The 25,102-nt window shown below is 32.8% G+C and overlaps 1 protein-coding gene across 1 annotated transcript in view; it reads right to left on the reverse strand.

Moving 5' to 3' along the window:
* The window catches only part of ZNF804A (zinc finger protein 804A), a 317,941-nt gene that overhangs the window by 177,469 nt on the left and 115,370 nt on the right, over positions 1–25,102 (reverse strand). The gene's annotated exons all lie outside the window — the stretch shown is intronic.

Below are 25,102 nucleotides of genomic sequence, written 5' to 3' on the forward strand. Positions count from 1 at the left end.
ATCCTTGTCTGGTGCCACATTTCAAGGGGAATGCTTCCAGTTTTTGCCCATTCAGTATGATATTGGCTGTTGGTTTGTCATAAATAGCTTTTATTATTTTGAGATACGTATAAAGCTTAATTTTTAAGAAGTATGGAAACAAATATTTTGTTTAATAATGTCAAATTTGGTTGTATTCATGACATAAAAATACCAACATATACTTTAAATGATTTGTACACTATTTGACATTTTTTATGGTATACATTAATTTCATTCTTTGTTAAAATTTATTCAATCAATATACATTTTCCAGTATTTACTCTGTCTTAAGCATTATGCTAGGGCGTAAAGGCAAACATAGAACATGATTTTTGCCCACAAGTAGTAATAATCCAAGTTTTCTTTCTTTTCTCTCTTTTATTTATTTATTTATTTATTTATTTTGCTTCAGAGATTGGTTCCACATCTGTGTTAAGTAAAAAAAATAAATAAATAAAATTCTAAAAATGGGATATTTGTTAATGCTTAGAGAAGAGAAAAAATAAATATGCATAAGTTTACGTTCTGATTGTACATTTGGTTGAATAATTTTTTTTCTCTATAAATAGGACTTAGGCTTTTGTTCTTCATATTTCACACAAATAACTTAGCTCATATATGTTCCCTGAGGATAACGACACTTCCATTCTTGAAAAACCACATCAGTAAAACATTGATTTAAATAGGAACACTAAAATAAGTAAATAGTTGTTTCTAGATTAATAATTATTAATAGATTAATAATTAATAAATTAATAATTAATAGATTAATAATTATTAATCTCCTAATTGATCTTTAATACTGACTACATTAGCTATTATGCATGGCAAATGTCTCAGCAAAACTCATATTTATGGAGAATCCATCCATATGATTGTTTCAGTCTTATGATTTGAATTAATGTTACCTTTTTCTTTGTAACACCAGGAACACTAATGCAGGGCATCGTTTCAGATTTAATGGTTTTATATTCAACATTAATACAATGCCAATATCTGTTATTCCTGAGTAAATACTGGGCATTGTACATATTATCTAATTGTACTACAGATGTAAAAATAGGTATAATACACTAAACATGATTTTATGCAGCAGGCACAATGGTAAGTAATATAAAGTGTTGTATAGTAACTCAATTAATCCTTAGAGCAACAGTGTTTTTAAAAGGCACTTTTTTCCCACTGAAGAGATATGTGAACAACTTACCTATGGTCAAAAAAACAAAACAAACAAACAAAGGAAAAAAAACAACAATTAAATAGACACATTACTCTAATCCGGTCTTTCTGGCTATATTGTCTGAAATATTTTTTTTCCTCCCACATGATTAGGACTTGAGGTCATAGATGAAAAATCTACTTAAAATAATAATTGGAGGTTAATTGCAAAAAACAAACTACATATTTATTTGGATAGTTGTTTGGGGGACAGAAAATGTTGGAAACAAAGTGGCAGTTTTGTTTTGGAGTTATTTAATTCACTTGTATGCTCACTTGTAAACTAATACTTAGGTTAGTTAATACTCTTCAGAGGAAACTTTATTATTGTTTTTGGAAACATTATGTCTTTGGGTTGCTATTAACAAAACAGCATAAATTGGGTAGCTTAAAAATCAAAGAAATTTACTTCTCGCAGTTCTGGGTTATTGAAAGATCAAGATCAAGGTGCCAACAGATTCAGACTTTGGTGAGGGCCTGCTTTCTGGTTCAGATGTTCCTTCTTGTTCTGTCCTCACATGGTAGCAAGGGCAAGGGTCTCTCTAGGACCTCTTTATAAGAGTACTAATAACACCATCTTCTTCATGAAGGTTGCACCCTCATGGTCTAAACACCTTTTAAAGGCCTACCTCCTAATATTATCTTAGGGGTTATGCTTTCAAAATATAAATTTTGGGGAGACACAAACATTCAGACTATAGTACATTCTATGATAATATTATGACTTATAGTGTACATATTACAAAATAAGTGCATAATTCAAAATAATTGCAATGTGTTGGTTTGGTCCTTATAATAATCTGTGAGTTCTAAAGGGCAGTTATGGACACCTCTAATTAGTAGATAAAGAAATTGAAGAGCAGAAAAGTAAAGGCATTTACATAGGCTCACATGGCAAGGAGATGGGAGAGCTGAAATAGAGCAGTTCTTTACTTCCTGTGTTATTTATGTGCATTAACAAATGGTTATTTTATGTAATGTAAAATGGATTCATTTTAATGCATATTTTTAATAAGATATTACCATATGAATCCAAAACTAATATATAGATGTCACTATAATGATGACCACACATTACTTACATGGTTCTCTAGGCAGCTAATTACTTCTTATACTACTAAATTTCCTTCACCTTAGGCTTTTATAATTTATGTCTATTTTGAATGCTATATATATAGTGCTCCTAAAAACACTCGTCAAGTTTACAGCATTTCCAGTTTATTCTGATACAAATTAAAATAAATCTCATTAAGAATAAACTAAATATAGATATATACAAAATATACTACCATTAAATATTTTAAGGCTTGAAAGTATATTTCTCTCATTTTAATATTTTAATATTATATGTGGAAATTCAAAATATTAAAGCCTATATTTTCTAATTTGACATTTATTAAGCCTACTAAATATGATGTCATGCAATTCATTCCAAATATGCAATTTCATTTAGAATTTTAAATTTTATTTCTGTGATTTTATCTTAATATTCTTCATCTTTCATCTGTTTAAAATATTATTGCACTACTAGATATACATGAGTAAACCATTTACTTGGAAAGCTCCCCAAATGGAAATAATCAAAATTAATTCTTATCCAACCATAGTTCAAAAGCATAAATTATGAACAATATAAAGTGAGTCAAGAATATCATTGCTATTAGAGACAAACAGATGCATTCCAAATAATTCTGGAAATAGAGTTGATAAAACTTGCTGATTGATTGGATGTTAAGTGAGAAGATTCAAAAGTAATTCAGGGATTTTGGGTTTGAACTCAAGTTGGGTGGATAATGGTGCTGCTTATTGCACTAGGAAAGATTGGAAAGGATTTTAGTCTGGTGATCTCAAAAGAGGAAAGAGAGGTAGATATAGAGTACTTCCTGGGCTATGTTAAGGTCAGGTGATTATTAATGAATGAGACAAAAACTGTAAATTTTGTCAACTATTGATTATAATCCCAAACAAGATGGCAAAGATATATACCAGAAATTTTCAGTGATTGAAAGAGAAAATTCTTCAAAAACAAGCTCAATATTAGGTTGGCTAAGAGTAAAGTCCCACAAACCTAAAACTGGGAACTATGAGATATTTTTTTATGTGTTTACAATGTGGCTCACTTTCACCAGATTGAGATCTGTTCCTATCAGACTCCTATGTCTTAGAAGTTGGAAGCTACATATATAGTTTTTTATACACACACACACACACACACACACACATTTATTTCTTATATATACGCAATTATTTATTTATTTTTCTGTATTTTTTCTCCTGAATCCTAGAACCTAATAGGTGACCAACAAATATTAATAAATATTGATTGGTCAAGTGGCTGCAAAGCATGTTCAGAGGCAGTTAAAGTCAATGTGAAAATGCGAAAGAAAACTTAGGAAATAACATAGTTACTGCAGGTTTATTTTATTATTATCTAAGTACCATACAATATGCAAAAGTACCTTATTCTTTCTATCATGTGATAGGTTGTCAAAATCAACTTTGTTCTATCTGCTTTTCATTCCTACCCTATACTTTACTCTTTTCAAATACCCACAAAATATATTCAAAGGCAGCTGTCAGGTACTTTCACCTGAATACAAAAAAACGAAATTGAATACAAGAAAGGGAATATATTACCTGAAAATTTTAAGGCATAATTTTTTTCAGAATTATGGTAATTGAAACATTTGCACAGGTTTAACAATGGAGAATAAAAAATAGAACAGCTTTTCTCTCTTTAAGCTTATTATCATAATGATTGAAATGAATGCACAAAAATACTTGTCTGTATAGTTACACACCATATCTGAGACAAAATGATTAAAAAGAAAGATTGCTTCTTTCAAAATATGTAAATTAGTATCTTACACTTACACCAAAATGGCTACTTTATATGAGCAGGCTTTATGTCTTATTGATAAGAATCAATATCTAAAACTAAACACAGAATAAAAAATAAAAATTGGATTGAACATATAAATTAAAATGCAAAAATATTTGTTATAAACAAGTGCAAATTGACAACTATATTGCTTTTCTATAATTTGAGAAATGTTGCTTGATCTCCAGAGGGCAAATAAAATTCTACTTGTACACCAAAACAGAAACTATTGAGGCACAGTTAACATTTTGCTTCTAGAAGAATGACAAGTTTATTACAATGTAAAGTCTATGGTAAACTGTATACTATTAACTATTTAACAGAATGGGCAGCCCTAAATATTACCTGTGTATTTGTCTATATATTTGAGTTTCTATTTTGAGACACTAATATTAACATTTAGAACTTCAGCACTGTAGCTATAGTAAGTAATTACTCCTGCCCAGGGAGGGATGTGGCCTTTGCTCTAGGCTCTTGGGAAGTAATCTCTAATCCTTTGAAATGTCCTGCCTGATAAAAGTATCTTTGTTTAGCCAGGGGTCATGCCAGATATTCTGTTGTTTATGGTGGGGACTTTGAGTCACACAGTAACAGCTCTGTCTCATAGAGATCTAGAGGGGCTGAAGTCTGAGAATAGCCATATGGGCAATCAAATATGTTTATGTGAATGAAGCCCCAATAAAAAGGATGGAAACCAAGCCTCAAGTCAGCTACCCTCACTGGCAATGTTTTGTGAATCTAGTTATACATCATTTCCAAGAAAGTTAGTGCTGTCTGCAACTTTACTGAAAGTGGACAACTGAAAGCTTCAGTGTTAATTACTTTCTTAAACTCTACTCACTACAACTCTTTCTTTGGATGATTTAATCTGTATTATTTCAATAAAAGAAGCTGTAGCTGTAAATATAACAGCTTTCAGTGAGTTCAGTGAGTTCTAGTGAAGAATTGAAACTGAGAGAAACCTTGGGAACATTTAAAGTTGCATTTTGTGTCAGAAATGGAGACTCAAACTTGCAATTGGTGTCAGAAGAGAAAGTGTTGCAAATTATTCACTAACTTTGCAATTAAAATTACTTTAACTTTGATCTTTATAATTTTATACCTGACATATAATAAATATATTCATTGATCATTTAATCCTTGCACTACACTCCAATTAAGTATTATTAAGTCTACTTTACAGATGAAGTAAAGGAAATAGCTGAGTAATCTCCTTTAGGTCCTAAAGCTATCTCTCACAGTGGTGAAGATAAATGAATATTCATCCTGATCTTAATTAATTTTTTTTCTTTTCTTTTTTTTTTTTTTTTTTTTTTTTTTTTTTTTTTTTTTTTTTTTTTTTTTTTTTTAAAGACGGCATTTCACCATGTTGGTCAGGTTGGTTTTGAACTCCTGACCTCAGGTGATCCACCTGCCTTGGCCTCCAAACTTAATTAATTTTTATATTCCATCTTTGTAGTTGAAATCTCCCATAACAACTTCATGATTTTCAACATATTAAAAATTCAAAAAGTTAAAAATAAATTGAATATAAGACATAGAATGTTATTAAAATTTTAAATTTACAAACTATATCAAATACTTTAATGGGAAACTTTTCTCTTTGCCCTAACAAATTAACATCTATCCGAGCTCTGTTTCTCAAGGTTATCATCTTTCTAAAAGTTTCCTGAAGTTTTACTTAATCACAGGGAAAGACAGTTTTGAAAAAGAAATAGATCTGTGCTTGGGAAATAAAAGATTTGTCTTCCAAAATATTCTGAGTTTTAAGACATGTTCTTCAGAGTCATCAAAAAATCAAAGTGCAGTCTTTGGATAGTGTTCACTAAGCAGATTATGTAAGCACCATCAAGAGGCAAACCTCTAAGGCTGCTTAACACCTTTATAAAACTTGCTTATCTGCCTTGCTTATGTTTGTGACTGTATACATCAATTGAGCATTTCTAAAACATACTCACCTACTCACCTAGTGCTAGTCACATTTAAAATATATATACATATAAAATTGTACTTTAGGTTCTGGGGTTCTTGTGCAGATCATGCAGGATTTTTGCATAGGTACATACATGGCAATGTGGTTTGCTGCCTCCATCGCCCCATCACCTATATCTGGCATTTCTCCCCATGTTATCCCCTCCCAACCCTACCCCATGTTGTCCCTTCCCTAGTTCCCCCAAACAGACCCCAGAGTGTAATGCTCCACTCCCTGTGTCCATGTGTTCTCATTGTTCAACACCTGCCTGAGTGAGAACATGCAGTGTTTTATTTTCTGTTCTTGTGTCAGTTTGCTGAGAATGATGGTTTCCAGATTCATCCATGTCCCTATAAAGGACACGAGCCCATCGTTTTTTATGGCTGCATAGTATACCATGGTGTATTTGTGTCACATTTTCCCTGTCCAGTCTATCATCGATGGGCATTTGGGTTGGTTCCACATCTTTGCTATTGTAAGCAGTGCCACAATGAACATACACGTGCATGTGTCCTTATAATAGAATGATTTATAATCCTTTGGATATATACCCAGTAATGGGATTGCTGGGTCAAATGGAATTTCTATTTCGAGGTCCTTGAGGAATCGCCACACTGTCTTCCACAATGGTTGAATTAATTTATACTCCCACCAACAGTGTAAAAGTGTTCCTATTGCTCCACATCCTCTCCAGCATCTGTTGTCTCCAGATTTTTAAATAATTGCCATTCTAACTGGTGTGAGATGGTATCTCAATGTGGTTTTGATTTGCATTTCTCTAATGACCGATGATGATAAGCGTTTTTTAATTTATTTGTTGGCTGCATAAATGTCTTTTTTTGAAAAGTGTCTGTTCATATTCTTCACCAACTTTTTGATGGGGTTGTTTGTTTTTTCTTGTAAATTTGTTTTAGTTCTTTGTAGATTCTGGATATTAGCCCTTTGTCAGATGGGTAGATTGCAAATTCTTTTTCCCATTCTCTTGGTTGCTGGTTCACTCTAGTGATTGTTTCTTTTGCTGTGCAGAAGCTCTTTACTTTAATCAGATCACATTTGTCAATTTTGGCTTTTGCTGCCAATGCTTTTGGTGTTTTAGTCATGAAGTCCTTGCCCATGCCTATGTCCTGTGTGGTTTTTGCCTAGGTTTTTTTCTAAGGTTTTAATAGTGTTAGGTCTTATTTTTAAGTCTTTAATCCATCTGGAGTTAATTTTTGTGTAAGGTGTCAGGAAGGAGTACAGTTTCTGTTTTCTACACACGGCTAGCCAATTATCCCAACACCATTTATTAAACAGGGAATCTTTTCCCATTTCTTGTTTTTGTTCAGTTTGTCAAAGATTAGATGGTTGTAGATGTGTGGCATTGCATTTGAGGCCTGTGTTCTGTTCCATTGGTCTATAAATCTGTTTTGGTACTAGTACCATGCTGTTTTGATTACTGTAAACTTGTAGTATAGTTTGAAGTCAGATAGTGGGATGCCTCCAGCTTTGTTCTTTTTGCTTAGGATTGTCTTGACTATGCCAGCTCTCTTTTGGCTCCATATGAAGTTTAAGGTGGTTTTTTTCCAGTTCTGTAATGAGGGTCATAGGTAGATTGATGAGGATGGCACTGAATCTATAAATTTCTTTGAGCAGTATGGCCATTTTCACGATATTGATTCTTCCTAACCATGAGCATGGGATGTTTTTCTAACTGCTGTGTCCTCTCTTATTTCCTTGAGCAGTGGTTCATAGTTCTCCTTGAAGAGGTCTTTTACATCTTTTCTTGTTTGTATTCCTAGGTATTTTATTCTCTTTGTAGCAATTGTGAATGGGAGTTCGCTCTTGATTTGGCTATCTTTAAGTCTGCTATTGGTGTATAGAAATGCTTGCGATTTCCGCACATTGATTTTGTATCCTGGGACTTTGCTGAAGTTGCTTATCAGTCTCAGGAGATTTTGGGCTGAGACAATGAGGTCTTCTAAATATACAATCATGTCATCTGCAAACAGGGACAGTTTGACTTCCTCTTTTCCTAATTGAATACACTTTATTTCTTTTTCTTGCCTGATTGCTCTGGCTAGAACTTCCAATACTATATTGAATAGGTGTGGTGAGAGAGAGCATCTTTGTCTAGTGCCAGATTTCAAACGGAATGCTTCCAGTTTTTGCCCATTCAGAATTATATTGGCTGTGGGTTTGTCGTAAGTAGCTTTTATTATTTTGAGATACATTCCATCGATACCTAGTTTATTGAGAGTTTTTAGCATAAAGTCCTGTTGAATTTTGTCAAAGACCTTCTCTGCTTCTATTGAGATAATCACGTGGTTTTTGTCTTTGGTTTTGTTTATGTGGTGGATTATGTTTATAGATTTGTGTATGTTGAACCAGCCTTGCATCCCTGGGATGAAGCCTACTTGATTGTGATGGATAAGCCTTTTGATGTGCTGCTGTAATCGGTTTGCCAGTATGTTATTGAAGATTTTTGCATCTATGTTCATCATGGATATTGGCCTGAAGTTTTCTTTTTTTGCTGAGTCTCTGCTGGGTTTTGGTATCATGATAATGTTGGTCTCATAAAACGATTTGGGAAGGATTCCCTCTTTTGTATGGTTTGAAATAGTTTCAGAAGGAGTGGTACAAGCCCCTTTTTGTACGCCTAGTAGAATTTGGCTGTGAACCCATCTGGACCTGGGCTTTTTTTGGTTGGTAGGCTATTAATTGCTGCCTCAACTCCAGTCCTTGTTACAAAATGTACATGAGCCTTATTAGAGAAGATGGTGACTTAAGGAATTTAAGAATATATAACAAATAAGAAATTCCACTTACAGATTTGACTGAGACACTAATGCAGCACAGTATGAGACTATGAGTCCTTTGAAATATTAACTTTAGACAGGTGTTGAATCAGTTTCAGGATTCATTTACCAAGTCATGAACAGAATTATCACAGATGGTAGATTAAAATACAGAAAAAATAACAAGTAATAAATCTTATAAGAGAATTGTGTTTCATCCTATTTCAATTAATTCAACAACTGTGTTAATTTTTTTGAAGAAAATCTATGTTTAAATATAGAAATGGATGTTGGAGAATGTCTGCACTGACTCTAATCATAGGTAGTTTTCAATTATTTGATTATATCTGACTTAGAGCTAAGGCATACAGGCAGAGACACAAAGGCTAAAACATACAGGATATGAAGAGTAGGAGAGACTAAGTATTGGGACATTGAGTGGTTGTGTGTGGAGGTAAGTTATGGTGTTTCTGTATTTGGCAACAGTTCTATAAAGAATAGTCATGATGCCCAGCATGATGTCTCAAGCCTATAATGCCAGCACTTTGGGAGGCCAAGACAGGTGGATCAGTTTTGGTCATGAGTTCAAGACAAACCTGACCAACATGGCAAAACCCTGTCTCTACTAAAAATACAAAAATTAGCCAGGCATGGTAGTGAACACCTATGTTTCCAGCTACTAAGGAGGCTGAGAAAATTCATATGACAAAGTTTAACGCTATTTCATGATTGTAAAAATAGTTTAAAAATGAGTAGTAAAGGAATTTTTTTAAATTTGATATAAGTACCAACATCTATAACAAACCTTATTCTTAATAAACAAATGTTTAATATAGTCTCTTTAAACAAGAAAAGACACAAGTATACTCCACCACCATTTAGTATAGTACTGGAAGTCCTGGACATTACTTTATTAAAAAAAAAAGTTCTAAATTTTGGAAAGAGAAAAAACTTATTATTTATAAATGAGATCATCTAATTAGAAAACTAAACATTGTTAAGTTAAAAACATACACCAAAAACTGGAAAACTTCATTAAAAAAAGAAAAAAGTTCTGGGTTATATGTGCAGAATGTGCAGGTTTGTTACATAGGTATATGTGTGCCATGGTGGTTTGTTGCACCTATTGACCCATCAACTTGTTTCCCTCCCGCTACCCCCCAAAAGGCCCGGTGTGTGTTGTTCCCCTTCTTCTGTCCATGTGTTCTCATTGTTCAACTCCCATTTATGAGTGAGAACAGTACAAAGTTCAGTAGTTGTCAGGTGTTAAGGGGAAGGGAAGGGTGAATAGATACAGCACAGATAATTTTTAGGGAAGTGAAACTACTCTGTATGATACTATAGTGGTGGATGCCTGTCATTATACATTTGTCAAAACCCATAGACTATACAACACCAAGAGAATCCTAACACAAACTATGGATTCCAGGTGATAATGATGTGTCTGTGTATATTTGTCAATTGTAACAAATATACTACTGTGGTAAGGGTTGTTGATAATGAAGGAAACTATGCATACACAAGAACAAGGAGTATGTAGGAAATTTCTGTACTTTTTGCTCAACATTATGGTGAACCTAAAACTATTCTAAAAAAGAAATCTATTAAAAATAGTAGCCAAGGTAAAGAAAATTGTCTTTATAGTCACTTACCTAGAGGATATTATAAGCTTATTAAAACTAAAGAATAAGTAAAAAATCCCTGAGATTTAGCTGAATCTTGACTTTGCCAAAATAAGCTCTTTAAAAATTTGCTCAGGAATGACAACCACATTAGTAATTATATTAATAGTAGTAGTTACTATTAATTGATCACTTACTATGACTCAAGACTAATGCTAATAATTTCCAAGGCACATATTTACTCCAGGAGTATTTAGGACCAGCATGGAAAGAGAAATTCATGTTACGATAAACAAACAATAATACTCAATGCCTGATCATACAGGGTGATTTATTTTTGTGTTTTCTTTTGAATAGTTCAGTGTGCCATCTGGATTTCCATAGGCTTGGCCAGAGACTATAGTGTTTTATGTTGGCATCACACATTTGTCAAGATATCTAGACACTATAGTAATAAATGCTATATAAATACATGTTGAGGAAAAATGTGTCAGTAACAAAATGATTTCTACAGTCCATATTCAACATTTGATTAAGCAACTCATTTCCATCAGCTGAATAAATCTATTTTTTGTTCACTTTGCACTCAACGATTTGCACAGCAATATGATTTTCAGATTACTTTGGATGAGTAAATTGGCCTACAAAAGATAACACTGAGGAAATTAGAATACTTAATTTTGAAAACAAGAATCTGACTGAACTGAACCGAGTGATTTGAAATCATGGATTCTATTTCAAATGAAACATTTTTAAAGATGGTTTCACTGTTGACATATACTCATGTTTTTATGGAAGATCATAAGCCATTCCTTCCAGAGCTGAGACCCTTTATTTCAGGAAGTAACATTTTGCTTTAAAAAATTATTTTAATTGACAAGTAAAAATTGTATATATTTATAGCATACAACATGATTTTTTAATATATGTTACATTGTGGATAGTTAAGCTATTAAAAATATGAATTACCTCACATACTAATACTTTGTGTTGAGAGCACTTAAAAAATATTCTTTTGGTAATTTTGAATATATACAATGTATTGTTATTACCGTGATGTTCAATAGATCTCTTAAACTTTTCCTCCTGTCTAAATAAAATTTTGTGTTATTTCAATATCTTCTCAATCCCTTAACCCTCTAGCTTCTGGTAACCACCAGTCTTTGTTTCTGTGACTTGGACTTCTGTAAATTCCACATGAAAGTAAAATCATGCAGTATTTGTCTTTCTGAGTTTGGTTTGTTTCACTTAATGTTATGTCCTCCAGGTTCATCCATGTTGTTGCAGGTAACAGCATTTTCTTTTTTAAAAAAGCCAAATAGTATTGTATTGTGTATAACAAAAATGTGGCATATATAATATTTTACTTTTAAAGGGAAAAAAAAGAGACTAACACACTGTTATTATTTTTTTTCTTAAGCAAGCTAAATCAAGATCTCTTTTTCAAAATTATGCTGGCTTATTTTTCATGTTTCTATTTAAGGATAGAAAGAAACTTTTCTTCCAATGTCACAAATGAAATAAGAGAATTATAACAGTTATCCACATGGCTCAGATTTCTGTACTGAGGAATTAGAATACCACCCATCTTCAGACAGTCTGTCAGACCAGAAGGCATCTCTAGGTGCAAAGTCCTATCATCTTCTTTATTACCCATTCTGAAATCACAAGCTTAAAGCTCGAAACAACATGGGTATTTGCTGATTCTTGCTGGTAACCAGTTTGATAAAGCATAGTAGCAATAATATACGTTCATCTCTGTCATTTAATAAACTGAGTTTTCCTACTCGTTGAGATTAAAAACATCAAAATATGGCATAGCTCAAAGTGAGGAATCAGCTTTAATTTTTGTGTATCATCCCATAACATGGAGGAATTACATGGAACTAGAAAATAGTCTCTAAAATGTTATTAACATTTGTATCCTCAGATGCCCGTTCATATTAGAAATTCAGAAACCTTTCTAGAGTTTGTTATTTCTATTTCTGGTGATTGTATGCCTTACACCTTCCCTCTTTATGAAGAGCAGCATATTTAAATACTTCCTTCAGTTTTTAATTAATAGGTACTCATTTGAAAACTATACTCACAAGCTTTACTCAACTAGAATATTTTTAGGTATGGGTCATCTGACTGCTATATGTTAATTGTTTCCTGTTACTGCAGCTGGTTATCCACAGTTGATAGCCACTCAATGTTCTTTTCAATATATTCTCAATTCACAGCTTGTGTTTGCCATTTACCAGTTCAATGTACTTGGACAGATTATTCTATGAGTTTCATTTGCAAAGTGCCAATAATAACAATACCAAATGAAGTTCTGAAAACAATCTATTTAAGATGGGGTCTGCCACACTGTAGATACTCAAAAACTGGTAATTTCTGTGGCTGTATTTGAACATAAGTAAAAGGTTTTAGTAGAATTAAATAAATGGCATTTGGCATTTAGTTATTCCCTATTAAATCATTAAGCATTGCATACAATACTTTTGCTGTGAAAATTATTAACTTCCTGGTTTATAAAAGTATTTCTTGTTATGTTTAAAATGTTATCTCTGGCATATTGTCCTCTTAGATCTATAAAGTAGTACTGAAATAGTTAGAAATGATTTATCAAATATACACAAACAGCAAAATACAAAATAGAATGTATCTTATACACAGTACATGGAATAAATTAGGCATCATGAGTTAGTACAAAAAATAATGAGGTATAATAAAAGTTCAGCTGAGTACTTGAAGGAGTCTATTTTATTCCTGTAGGAAGAGACTGACAATATTTAATGACTCTGATATGTCTGGTAATATATTAACATGTTTGACTTTAATTGCTTTGATTAAATTTTAGCACTCAGACAATTCCTTCATATTGCTTCCACTATTTACTTAATGAATAATACATTCTCTTGGAGAAGTATATCTTCTGTGTTATGCCAAGCTCTGTGAGAAAGGTTAATGTGGTATTTTATAATGCTCAAGATGTGTGAGGGAGCGAAATTCTATTCAGAAAAACAGAAATGCCAGGGCATTTTTAATAAGACCCTAAATGAAATGCTAACATATGTTCTGAAAAATATAAAGTTCCTTTTAAGAAAATGCAAAGGAAATGTTATTTTTTGTGTTATTTTAGTTATAGATAAGGTTTACTTTGGTTAAATTACCAAGGAGACTATTTTCCAGCTCCACATAAGTCCTCTATGTTTGTAATGCTACAGCATTCAATTTCTAAATTTTGCTGTTACTATGTTGTATTAAAATACATTATACTAAAAACAATTGTTCTTTTAATGTTTTATACATAGGCCTTTCTTTTTTAAATTTAGGGAATATGGCACTAGCACCCTTAGATCAAAACTACAAAGTTTATACTTTCCTAAGACCTAAGCCATTCATTCAAGGGATAACTATGTATTTTTACAAAAGTATTTTTTAAAAGATATATTTAAATAATAAATGTAAAATATTGGAGTTGTGCAGCAGAAAGATGGATATTGAATGTGATTTTAATAAAAAGAACATTACTGGCTAGCTTAACTATTTTTTAAAAGTGTCATTGATAGATGCGATTATGAAATTATTTATTTTCTCATGAGAATGTGAAATGCCTCTTAAATTTAGTCCAAAATTCTGATTTCAACTTTATCCAAATTGAAACACATGTTTTTCTCTAAATTTCCACAATTCTCTGATAATCTACCAGAAGTTTATTTTTCCAAATTTCAATTCAATACTTTATTTAGAAAAGATAAAGGTATTTTTACCTATTCAGAAATACGTCCCTACAGAAAATGAACATTTTCACTTTGTATGAAGTATCTTAACACCACAATGAAGTATATCTCTAGACACCTATTTGAAGAGCTAAAATAAACAATGGTGACAATACTGAGTGCTGAAAAAGATGTGGAGAAACTCATATATTGATGATGGGATTGTAAAATGGTGCAAACACTCTGGGAAATGCGAAGATTCTTAAAACTCTAGAAATACACATGGCATACAATCTAGCAATTGCACTTCTGGGCATTTATCCAAATAAATGAAAACTTATTTCTACACAAAAGTATGTATATTATTGTTCATAGCAGTTTCATTTGCAATAGCCCCAAACTGGAAACAACCAAAATGCCCTACAGTGGGTGAATGTTTAAGCAAACTATGGTGCATTCATACCATAAAATATTACTTTGCAGTAGAAAGCTATTATCTATAAATGAACGCAAACAACGTACATGTATCTCAGGAACATCATGCTGAATGAAAAATTCTAACTCACAAGATCCAGAAACTATATGATTTCTTGGAATAACAAATTATAGAGATCTAAAACACGTTAGTGGTTACCAGGGATTAGTGATGATGAGTTGGCAAGAGGCTATTTTGACTATAAAGGGGTAGCATTAGAGAGAGCTTCTTCCTGATGAAATAATACTGTGTCTGAGTGCAGTGGTGTTTACACAAATTTACCTATGTAGTAAAATGGTATATAACTACCCACACTTTATATCTTGGTTGTTTTCTGATTTTCATATTATAATTCAGTTATGGAAGATGCAACCAATGGGGGAAGCTCAATGAAAGGTATAGAAGACCTCTCAGTAATATTTTTGCAACATTCTGTGAATCTATATATATTCCTAAATAAAAGTTTAAAAAAGGATAATTACAAACAAGTTAGGCAGTGGGAAATTATTACTGTAGTAGGTAAAGTCTATTCAAATTGATGTTAGAGTTATATTATTTTAGATTTACTTTATATAATAAAATGTTACATACAGAATGATAATATTGTGTATTTAAATTTCATTAAGCAGAGAAGATCATACTGATGCTGGTTGACATAGAAATATGATTTAAATATGTTCTTCACAACCATAACAATTATATTAAAAAATATTCAACTCTTACATACTTCAGTAGCTCTCTATGTATACTTACAGCAACCTTACATCTAAGCACTGTAATTCTCTTCTTAAAGGAGATAAAAAATGGATTTAGACAAGCTAAGAAATTTCTAAAGGTCATTCTATATTTAACAGGCAAATCAATATGAAGAAGCAATCATAGGAGCTAATCACTGTGCCTTATTCTAATATTCGATAGTGTGAGTTTTAATTCTTAAAAAAATTATAAATGTCTATAGGAATAACTCTACATTTTCACCAATTTTTAAAATACCCTGCATAAATGAGAAATGCACCTGTTTCACATTACTTTTATCTTAAAATTTAAGCATCAGCTTACTGACTTAAAATTACTACATTATTTCATCTCTCTAAGCCTTTCCACATGTTACTGTTCCTGCTTATAAAACTACTTTGCTGTTTCACAAATTTCTAGCCATACTTCCACATCTTTTTTTGTGTCATCTCTGCAATAGTCATACATTTCCAATGCTGCTTTAACTCCTCGTAATTCACGTATTTACATGTCCGTCTTTACAGTTAGTTGGTGGACTTACTTGGGGTAGAATTATTTCCTATTCCTATTTATAGAATCAGACAGAAATCAGCACAAGGTCTGGTTTAGCAAGAGTTTGCTGAATAACAGAGTGACTATTATTGAGTGACTATCATTCCTTCAATCTACTAATATCAATAGTATCTTAATATATTTTCTCACTTAAGTTGTTTCCGAAGCAATTGTACATAATGCACATCTTCCCCAAGCTTTCTCAGGCTTCTGTGAATTTCTGTATTGGGAAACTCTCTGATTATTTGCCTGTCTTCATTATTAGGTAATCATATCACATGCATGATGTTCTCTTTCTGCTTCTTATGGAAAATATCATGATTTCAAAATCATGTACGTTTTTTAATTACAGCAGCTATCATTTCCTCTTCACTTAAAACACAAATAAATATATAGAGGGCATTAAATACACATATTCTACAGGCAGTAGTTAATTTACTTACATAAAGTAATAAATGTAATTCAAAGCCATTTCTTCCATCTTTTAAGATTTTATGGACAGTTTATTAATATGCCTCTTTTACTAGAAGCTGCTTGAAGCAGGATTACAATGGACTTTTCCTGGTCCATAGCTTAGCAAAAATTTAACTCACATATGAGTGTTAGGAGATTTTGATGAGAAAGAAAAGTATAAGTAAAAGAATAAACAAGCTATTATAAGAGATATATAACAACTGCCAAAACTATGTTGAACTTCACAGATTCTACGGTATATAAGAATCTTCATTAATTTCTAAGTATGTTAGCTTTCACCTCAATATGTCAACTAATTTTTAAGAATAAAAGAGGTTTTTAAAATCTATCCATCGCTCTGTGTATCTGGTCTTCTAATCTACAATTGTTTGAACAGAAGCAAAATAAACACTTTCTTGAATATGGAAATCCCCAGAAAACTACATCATTGTAGACCAATCTCATGACAAAAATCATTACAGTTTTCCTAGGCGTTACACAATATTATATGGAAAATAGTTGCTGTTTTCATAGTGATCAAAATTTACATTTAGCAGAGCAATACATAGACTGAAAGCAATAAGCCAAGCGTTATCTGAAATGAACAGCTTACTTAAAAAATGTTTTCATTAGAGTAACCAGTGTTTTTTAAATTCAGATCAAAACACTAATATGTAATGGTTGAATGGCATGCCTATAAAATGATGAAACTGATATCCATGTAGAAAAATTAGTCTCAGTATTTATAGTTATAATATGGCCCAAAGTAACTTCTAAAATGTATGAAAAATGAAATGACATTTTAATTTAAATATAGTTGTCTTAATTTTTCTTCCAATTTCTAAAAATTAAAACATTTTGAAAATCATCTTATTCTAATATTGAGCCATAAAATGACTACTTCTTCCATCTGGAGAAAATTCTCATATGTCAATCACAGTGATAAATGCCAGTCTGTTGCTAATTATGTGATATGTGTCGGTAATTTAGATATTTTAAAATTTCTATCATATAAACCTTTCTCTACTTGAATATATCATTGATTTAAGTGTATATTTTAGAATAAGTTTGTATTAAATGAAAAAGGAATATGCTATAATGTGTGTATGCATCTACTTTACCTTCTGTGATATTTTTTAACATTGTACAGGTTTAAACAATTATCCATGTTCCTGTATGCTTTCTGTAAAAATTCATACTAAAACTAAGCCTAGCCTCTAGATTCTGTATTATACCAGATGGTGTCTTCACAGTAATATACTCTTAAATTGGATGATTAGTTTAATAGCCTAGGTAAAGTAACACTGTTTTGAATGGCTGCACACTTTAAATGAAGCCTGAACTTTCCTGTAGGGTAAATACTATCAACATGAAGCAATTTTAAAACTCGTCAATGATCTCCAACATTGTCAGAGTTTCACATCCTGATGAAATTTTCCTGGGGAGAATAATTTTCATTTATGCATTTCAGGGTTAAATTAGTGATCACATCTACAAAAGTTAAATGACATTTCCCCTTAATTCTGAGTATAGTCATTGTAATCTCAAAGTTACAGGTATACAAACCAAAAGTGATAACTTTCATTGTTGAACATGTATCAGTTGTATTATTTCACTTTCAGAACACATATTTAACCAATTTATAAGTCACTATTTAGTACAGCAACCTCATTCTCTAAGTCCTCCAAGATAACTCTGTTATTTCTGCCATAATTATAAATATAATTGATAATTTAGATTCATTGTGTTTATTTATCAAGCCAGTCATCAGAAACATTCACAGAGGATTTTGTAATGTATTCACGTTTTCTAGATAAACATGTTTAACTCAAAATTCCAAACTATAAACTTCTCACATGTAAAATTTCTATGAGCACCATGTATTTTCCAGCCATTTTAAACACAGCATAAAGAAGAACATTTTAAATTATCTGTTGGTTTACTTACACTATTCCAAGTATTAATTACTAAGCAATATTTAAATTATTTGCTGCAGACGTAGACATACAACTGATTACTTAAGCATAACAGGATTAAGAAAGCAGTAGAGAACATGAATTTATTTTTCATAAGATTTTTTATGTCAAAATGATGTTTCTTTATCCCCCACCCATACACACACACCCACACACTCTTCTCAGACTGTAGTGTCTATCATTCCACTCTTTACCTCGATGAGAGCAACTCTTTTAGCTTTCACATATGAGTAAGAACAGCATGTAAACTTTGTCTTTCTATGCCTTGCTTATTTCACCTAAGATAATGCCCTCCAGGTCCACTCATAATTTCATTATTTTCCGTGATCTAGAATTCCATTGTGTATAGATACCACATTTCCTTTATCAATTTATTCATTGATAGACATTAGGCTGATCCTGTAACTTTGCTATTTTGAATAGTGCTGGAATAAACATGGGAATACAGGCATGGTTTTGATTTGCTGATTTTATTTTCTTTCAATAAATATACACTAGTGAGATTGCTAGGTTGCACAGCAGTTCCAATTTTAGTTTTAGCTTTTTTGCGAAAACTACACACTGTTGTCATGGTGTCTGTATTAATTTACCTTCCCACCAACAGTGTGTAGCAGTTCCCTTTTATCCACATCCTCATCAGCACCTGTTATTTTTTTGTATCTTTAATAATAACCATACTAACAGGGGTAAGATGATATCATTGTGGTTTTCATTTGCATTTCCAAGATGATTAACGGTGTTGAACACTTTTTGATACCTGTTGGCCTTTTGTATGTCTTATTTAGAGAAACATCTATTAATGTCCTTTGCTCACTTTTATTTTTTTATACTGTTGAGTTGTTTCAGCTCATTGTATATTCTAGATATTTGTCCCTTGTTAGTTTGCAAATATTTTTCCATTTAATAGTTTTTTTCACTCTATTGATTGCTTTTTTTTTTATGCCGTGCAAAACTTTTTAACTTAACATAGTCCCATTTGTCTAATTTTTGTTTTTATTGATTGTGTTTTTGAGGTCTTAGCCATAAAATCTTTATCTAGGCCAATTTCCAGAAGTGTTTCCCCTATGTCTTCCTCTAGGAGTTTAATAGTTTTGAGTCTGGGTTTAAGTCTTTTATCCATCTTGAGTTGATGCTTATCTATGATAAGAAATAGGAGTCTGATTTTATTCTTCTATATAGGTATTGAATTTTTCCAATATCATTTATTGAAAAAAGTGTCCTATCCTCAATGTATGTTCCAAAATTCAATTGGCTGCAAATGTGTGGATTTATTTACGGGTTCTCCATTTGATTACTTTGCTTTATATGTCTGTCTTTATACCAATATTATGCTGTTTGGTTACCATAGACTTCTAATATTATATCTTAAAGTCAGGTAGTGTGATGCCTTTAGCTTTGTTCTTTCTCCTCAGGATTGCTTTGGCTATTTAAGCTCTTTTCGAGGCCATACAGATTTTAGAATATTTTTTCTATCTCTGTGAAAAATTATAGTGGTATATTGATATACTGAATCTATATATTGCTTTGAGTAGTATGTTCATTTTAACTATTTTATTTCCTCTGATCAATGATTATGAGATATCTTTCCATTGGTTTGTGATATTTTTAATTTTTTCATTAGAGTTCTACGGTTTACTCCTAGAGGTCTTTCATCTCCTTAGTTAAATTCATTCTTAAGCAGTTTTTTTAAAATTATTATAAGTGAGATTGCATTCTTAATTTTCTTCTCAGCTACTTCATTATTGGTATGTAGAAAAATTACTGGTTTTTGTATGTTGATTTTGTATATGCAATTTTCTTGAATTTATTTATCAGATCTAAAAGTGTTTTCATGGAGTCTTCAGGTGTTTATATGATAAGGTGTCATAAGTAAAAAGGAACAATATAATTTCTTATTTTCCAATTTTAGTGCTACTACAGTTTGGTTGTGTCCCCACCCAAATCTCATCTTGAGCTCCCATGTATTGTGGGAGAGGCCTGGTGGGAGGTGATTGAATTGTGGGGGCAGGTTTTTCCTGCTCTGTTTTTATGACAGTGAATGAGTCTCATGAGATCTAATGGTTTTAAAAATGGGAATCTTCCTGAACAAAACCTCTTCTCTTGTCTGCCACCATGTGAGGCATGCTTTTCACCTCCTGCCATGACTGTGAGGCTTCCCCAGCCACGTGGAACTCTAAGTCCAATAAACTTCTTTATTTTCTAAATTGCCCAGTCTGGGGTATAACTTTATCAGCATCATAAAAACAAACTAATACAGTAAATTGGTATCTGATGAGTGGCGCACTGCTGAAAAGATACCTCGAAATGTGGAAGTGGCTTTGGAATTTGGTAACATGCAGAGGCTGGAACATCTTGGAAGGCTCAAAAGAAGACAGGAAAATGTGGGAAAGTTTGGAACTCCCTGGAGACTTGTTGAAGGGCTTTGACCAAAATAATGATAATGATATGAACAATGAAATCCAATATGAGGGCACCTCAGACAAAGATGAGAAACTTATTGGAAACTGGGGCAAAGGTGAATCTTGATAAGTTTTAGCTAAGAGACTTGTGGTATTTTGCCCCTGCCCTAGAAATTTGTGGAACTGTGAACTTGAGGGATTATTTAGGGTATCTGGTGGAAGAAATTTCTAAGCAGCAAAGCATTCAAAAGGTGATTTCAGTGCTGTTAAAGGCATTCAGTTTTATAAGAGAAGGAGAGCAGAAAAGTTTGGAAAATTTGCAGCTTGGCATGATAGAAAAGCAAATCCCTTTATCTTAGAATAAATTCCAGCCATCTGCAGAAATTTGCATCTCCAGGGCATGTCAGAGATCTTTGCGGCAGCCCCTCCCATCACAGACTCGAAAGTTTAAGAGAAGAAAAAAAAATGGTTTCATGGGAGGGACCCAGGGTCCCTCTGCTGTGTGCTGTCTAGAGATGTGATGCCCTGTGTCCCAGCTGCTCCAGACATGACTAAAAGGGGCCAAGGTATGGCTCACACTGTTGCTTCAGGGTTTAAGCCACAGTCTTGGCAGCTTTCAGGTGGTATTGAGACTGTGAATGTATAAAAGTCAAGAATTGGGGTTTGGGAACCTCCATGTAGCTTTCAGAAGATGTATGGAAATGCCTGGATGCCCAGGCAGAAGTTTGCTCCATGGGAAGAACCCTCATGGAGAACCTCTGCTAGCTTGGTGTGGGGAAGGGCAAGGAAATGTGAGGTCAGAGCCCCCATGCAGAATCCCTACCAGGGTACTGCTTAGTGGAGCTGTGAGAAGAGAGCCACCATTCTCCAGACCCCAGAATGGTAGGTCCATTGACAGCTTGCACTGTACACCTGGAAAAGCTGCAGACATTCAATACCAGTCTGTGAAGGCAGCCACAAGGGAGGCTGTAGATTTCAAAGCCACAGAGGCAGAACTGCCCAAGACCATGGGAACCCACCTCTTGCATCAGTGTGACCTGGATGTGAGACATGGGGTCAAAGGAGATCATTTTGGAGTTTTAAGATTTGACTGCCCCACCAGATTTTGGACTTGCATGGGACCTGCCGTCCCTTTGTTTTGGCCAATTTCTCCATTTGGATTGGGTATATTACCCAGTGCCTGTACTCCCATTGTATCTAGGAAGTAACTAACTTGCTTTTGATTTCACAGGCTCATAGGCAGAAGGGACTTGCCTTGTCTCAGATGAGTCTTTGGACTATGGACTTTTAAGTTAATGCTGAAATAAGTTAAGACTTTAGAGGACTGTTGGCAAGGCATGATTGGTTTTGAAATGTAAGGACATGAAATTTGGAAGGGGTTGGGGCAGGATATGGTTTGGCTGTGTCTCCACCCAAATATCATCTTGAATTCCCATATATTGGGAGAGGAACCCAGTGGGAGGTAAGTGAATTATGGGGGTGAGTTTTTACTGTGCTATTCTTGTGATAGTGAATGAGTATCACAACATCTGGTGGTTTTAAAAAAAACAGGAGTTTCCCTGCACAATCCCTCTTCTCTTGTCTGCTGTCATGTGATACTTGCCTTTTGCCTTCCACCAGGATTGTGAGGTCTCCCCAGACATGTGTAACAAGTCCAACAAACCTCTTTCTTTTGTAAATTGCCCAGTCTCAGGTATGTCTTTATCAGCAGCCTAAAAAATCAACGAATATAGGTGCCTTTTTTTTTTCTCTTGCCTGATTGTCCTGGCTAGAATTTCAAATACTATGTTGACTAACAGGGTGAAAATGGGCATTCTTGTCTTATTTCAGTTCTTAGAGAAAGTGCTTTGAGCTTTTTCCCATTCGGTATGATGTTGGCTGTGGGTTTATCACATGTATATTTCAAAATAACTTTAAGAGAAGACTTGAAATGTTACAAACAAATAGAAATGATAAATACTTAAAGTGATCGACACCCTAAATAACCTGACTTGATCACTACACATTATATGCATGAAACAAAATATCACATGTACTACATAAATATGTACAAATTTTATGTATCAATAAAAATAAATAACATACATGTTTTGAGTATACTGTAAAAGTGACCATGGTTTGTATGCCAACTTATATGTAATGCAGTAAGTCTTTTCAAGTTCTTGCAGTGGATGGCAGCAAAAGAGAATCTTACTTGTGTGAATTCAGAGTATCTTTCTTCTCTCCTATCTTGTATTCACTATAAAGAATTCTGGTTTTGCCAATTTGGAACCTGGACATTTACTGTGAAGAATTTGAAAACTAGGTAAGGGGAAGCACTGAGATGTCTTCAAAGGATGTTGAAAAATTGTTTTGGAACAGCAGGACATAATTACTGGTGAAAACAACAAAACAACAGTAAATAGATCTAAAAAATAAAGGAATATGGAGAAGGATAAGAGAAAATAATGGAAAGATATTTAGAAAATAATTAGAAAAAATTAGGAAAATTTGAAAATAAATGAAAAGATTTCAGGGCAGCTGCTGCACAAGAAGGATCTTGAGAGACAGACATACAAAAACTCATTTTAAGAAGTACAGTAATTTATAAATAGTATTTCCATCAGCCATTTTTCAATAAATTGCAGTAACTCATTATTCAAACTATTTCTTTATATCTAATGGGTTTGTCTTTATATCTGATACCCTGCCAGGATGGGACACCTGCAGTGTCTGGGGTTTATTATATTTTGATTTTAAAGAGGAGTTATGACAGGGTTTCCACCTAGGCTCTTCTAGAGTGTCCTATACTATGGTCAAAAGAAGGCGGCTGGAGGAGTTTAAAGTTTACTAACATGTACAAAGTACAAAAAAACCCACATCTGATATTTAATAATCACAAAAAATTATTTTCTTCTCTTCATTCATATTAGTTATATCCCAAATATTTCTACATTCATGTTCATGCACACAGCTGCATGTACACAAATATACATACACTCATACCAAATACAGCTCTTCTTAAACCTGCTGCTAGTATTTGTTTTCTCTAGTATTTGGCTCATATAGTATTTGTCTTGTGTAGTATTAAAATTTGAATAACTGAAATTTAATGACTCTCTAATATTCACACCATGTATTCAATAATTTATATGTTTTGATATCCTTACACACGATTGAGATATTTAATTCATTCTGTCTTTTGTTGAAATCATGAGCACATTATTGCCATTGGGAATTATTTAAAGAAAAATTCCTGTAACCCTTACTACATTGCAGAATTTTATGTTATGTTCCTTTTTACCAATTGCAATTTTTACTGATTTTAATAATCTGTAAATCAAGAAGAATTCTGTAAATATTGCATTGATTATTCAGATATTATTGCATTACTAAAATAACATAAAATACTTATATTAAAATGTTAGCTAGACAAAATAGAATATAAGATAATATTTGCAATACCATTAATAAATGTAGTAGTATTTTGCTCAGGAAAATACATGAAGAAAGTACTACTGGACATTAATAATCATGAAAATAGTAATGTATGTAATTATAGTTATATTCCTTAAGTTTATGATTCCAGAGTCATAATTCTTCTTTGGTTTTCTTATTGTTCTATTTTTGTTTACTAAAATTAAAAGTTATACAATGCCTCCTGATATTTCTTCTAAGTAATTTAAATTAAACACAACTCACTATTTACAAGCTACAAAACTGACAGGAATAATGGATTTTGGATGGGCTCATTCTTCCAAACGTTACTCATATGCATTAGGCCTGTTGGCATGAAACAATGTTAGAGCCTCTGCTTGAACTTAATCATTCATTGAAAATGTATTCTTTGAATGCCTATTATGTGCTAAATCTGTGTGAAGTAAAGCAGATTTAATTAAAAACTAACAATGTATAAATATTGTAAACACGTTTCAGTCTACATACAATTTATAATCAGTGTTTCTTTTATAAATTAAGAATTTACCAAAACACTCATCAGAATTGATAAAGTTATAGAAATATTTAAGAACGTGATAAAATAATTGCCTTTTAAAAATATTGCCTGTGCCTGGGTACAGTGGCTCATGCCTATAATACCAGCACTTTGGGAGGCTGGGGCGAATTGACGGCTTGAGCCCTGGAGTTCAAGATAAGTCTAGGCAACATAGCTGGACCTTATCACTATAACAATTAAAAAACAAATCAACTAGGACACGTGCCTGTAGTCCTAGCTCTATATGGGAGGATAACTTAAGCCTAGAATTCAAGGTCATAGTGAGAGCTATCATCATGCTGCTGCACTCCAGCCTGGGTGACAGAGTAAAGACCACGTCT

Source organism: Cebus imitator, unplaced genomic scaffold (assembly GCF_001604975.1).
Source record: "Cebus imitator isolate Cc_AM_T3 unplaced genomic scaffold, Cebus_imitator-1.0 Scaffold176, whole genome shotgun sequence".
Taxonomy (NCBI): domain Eukaryota; kingdom Metazoa; phylum Chordata; class Mammalia; order Primates; family Cebidae; genus Cebus; species Cebus imitator.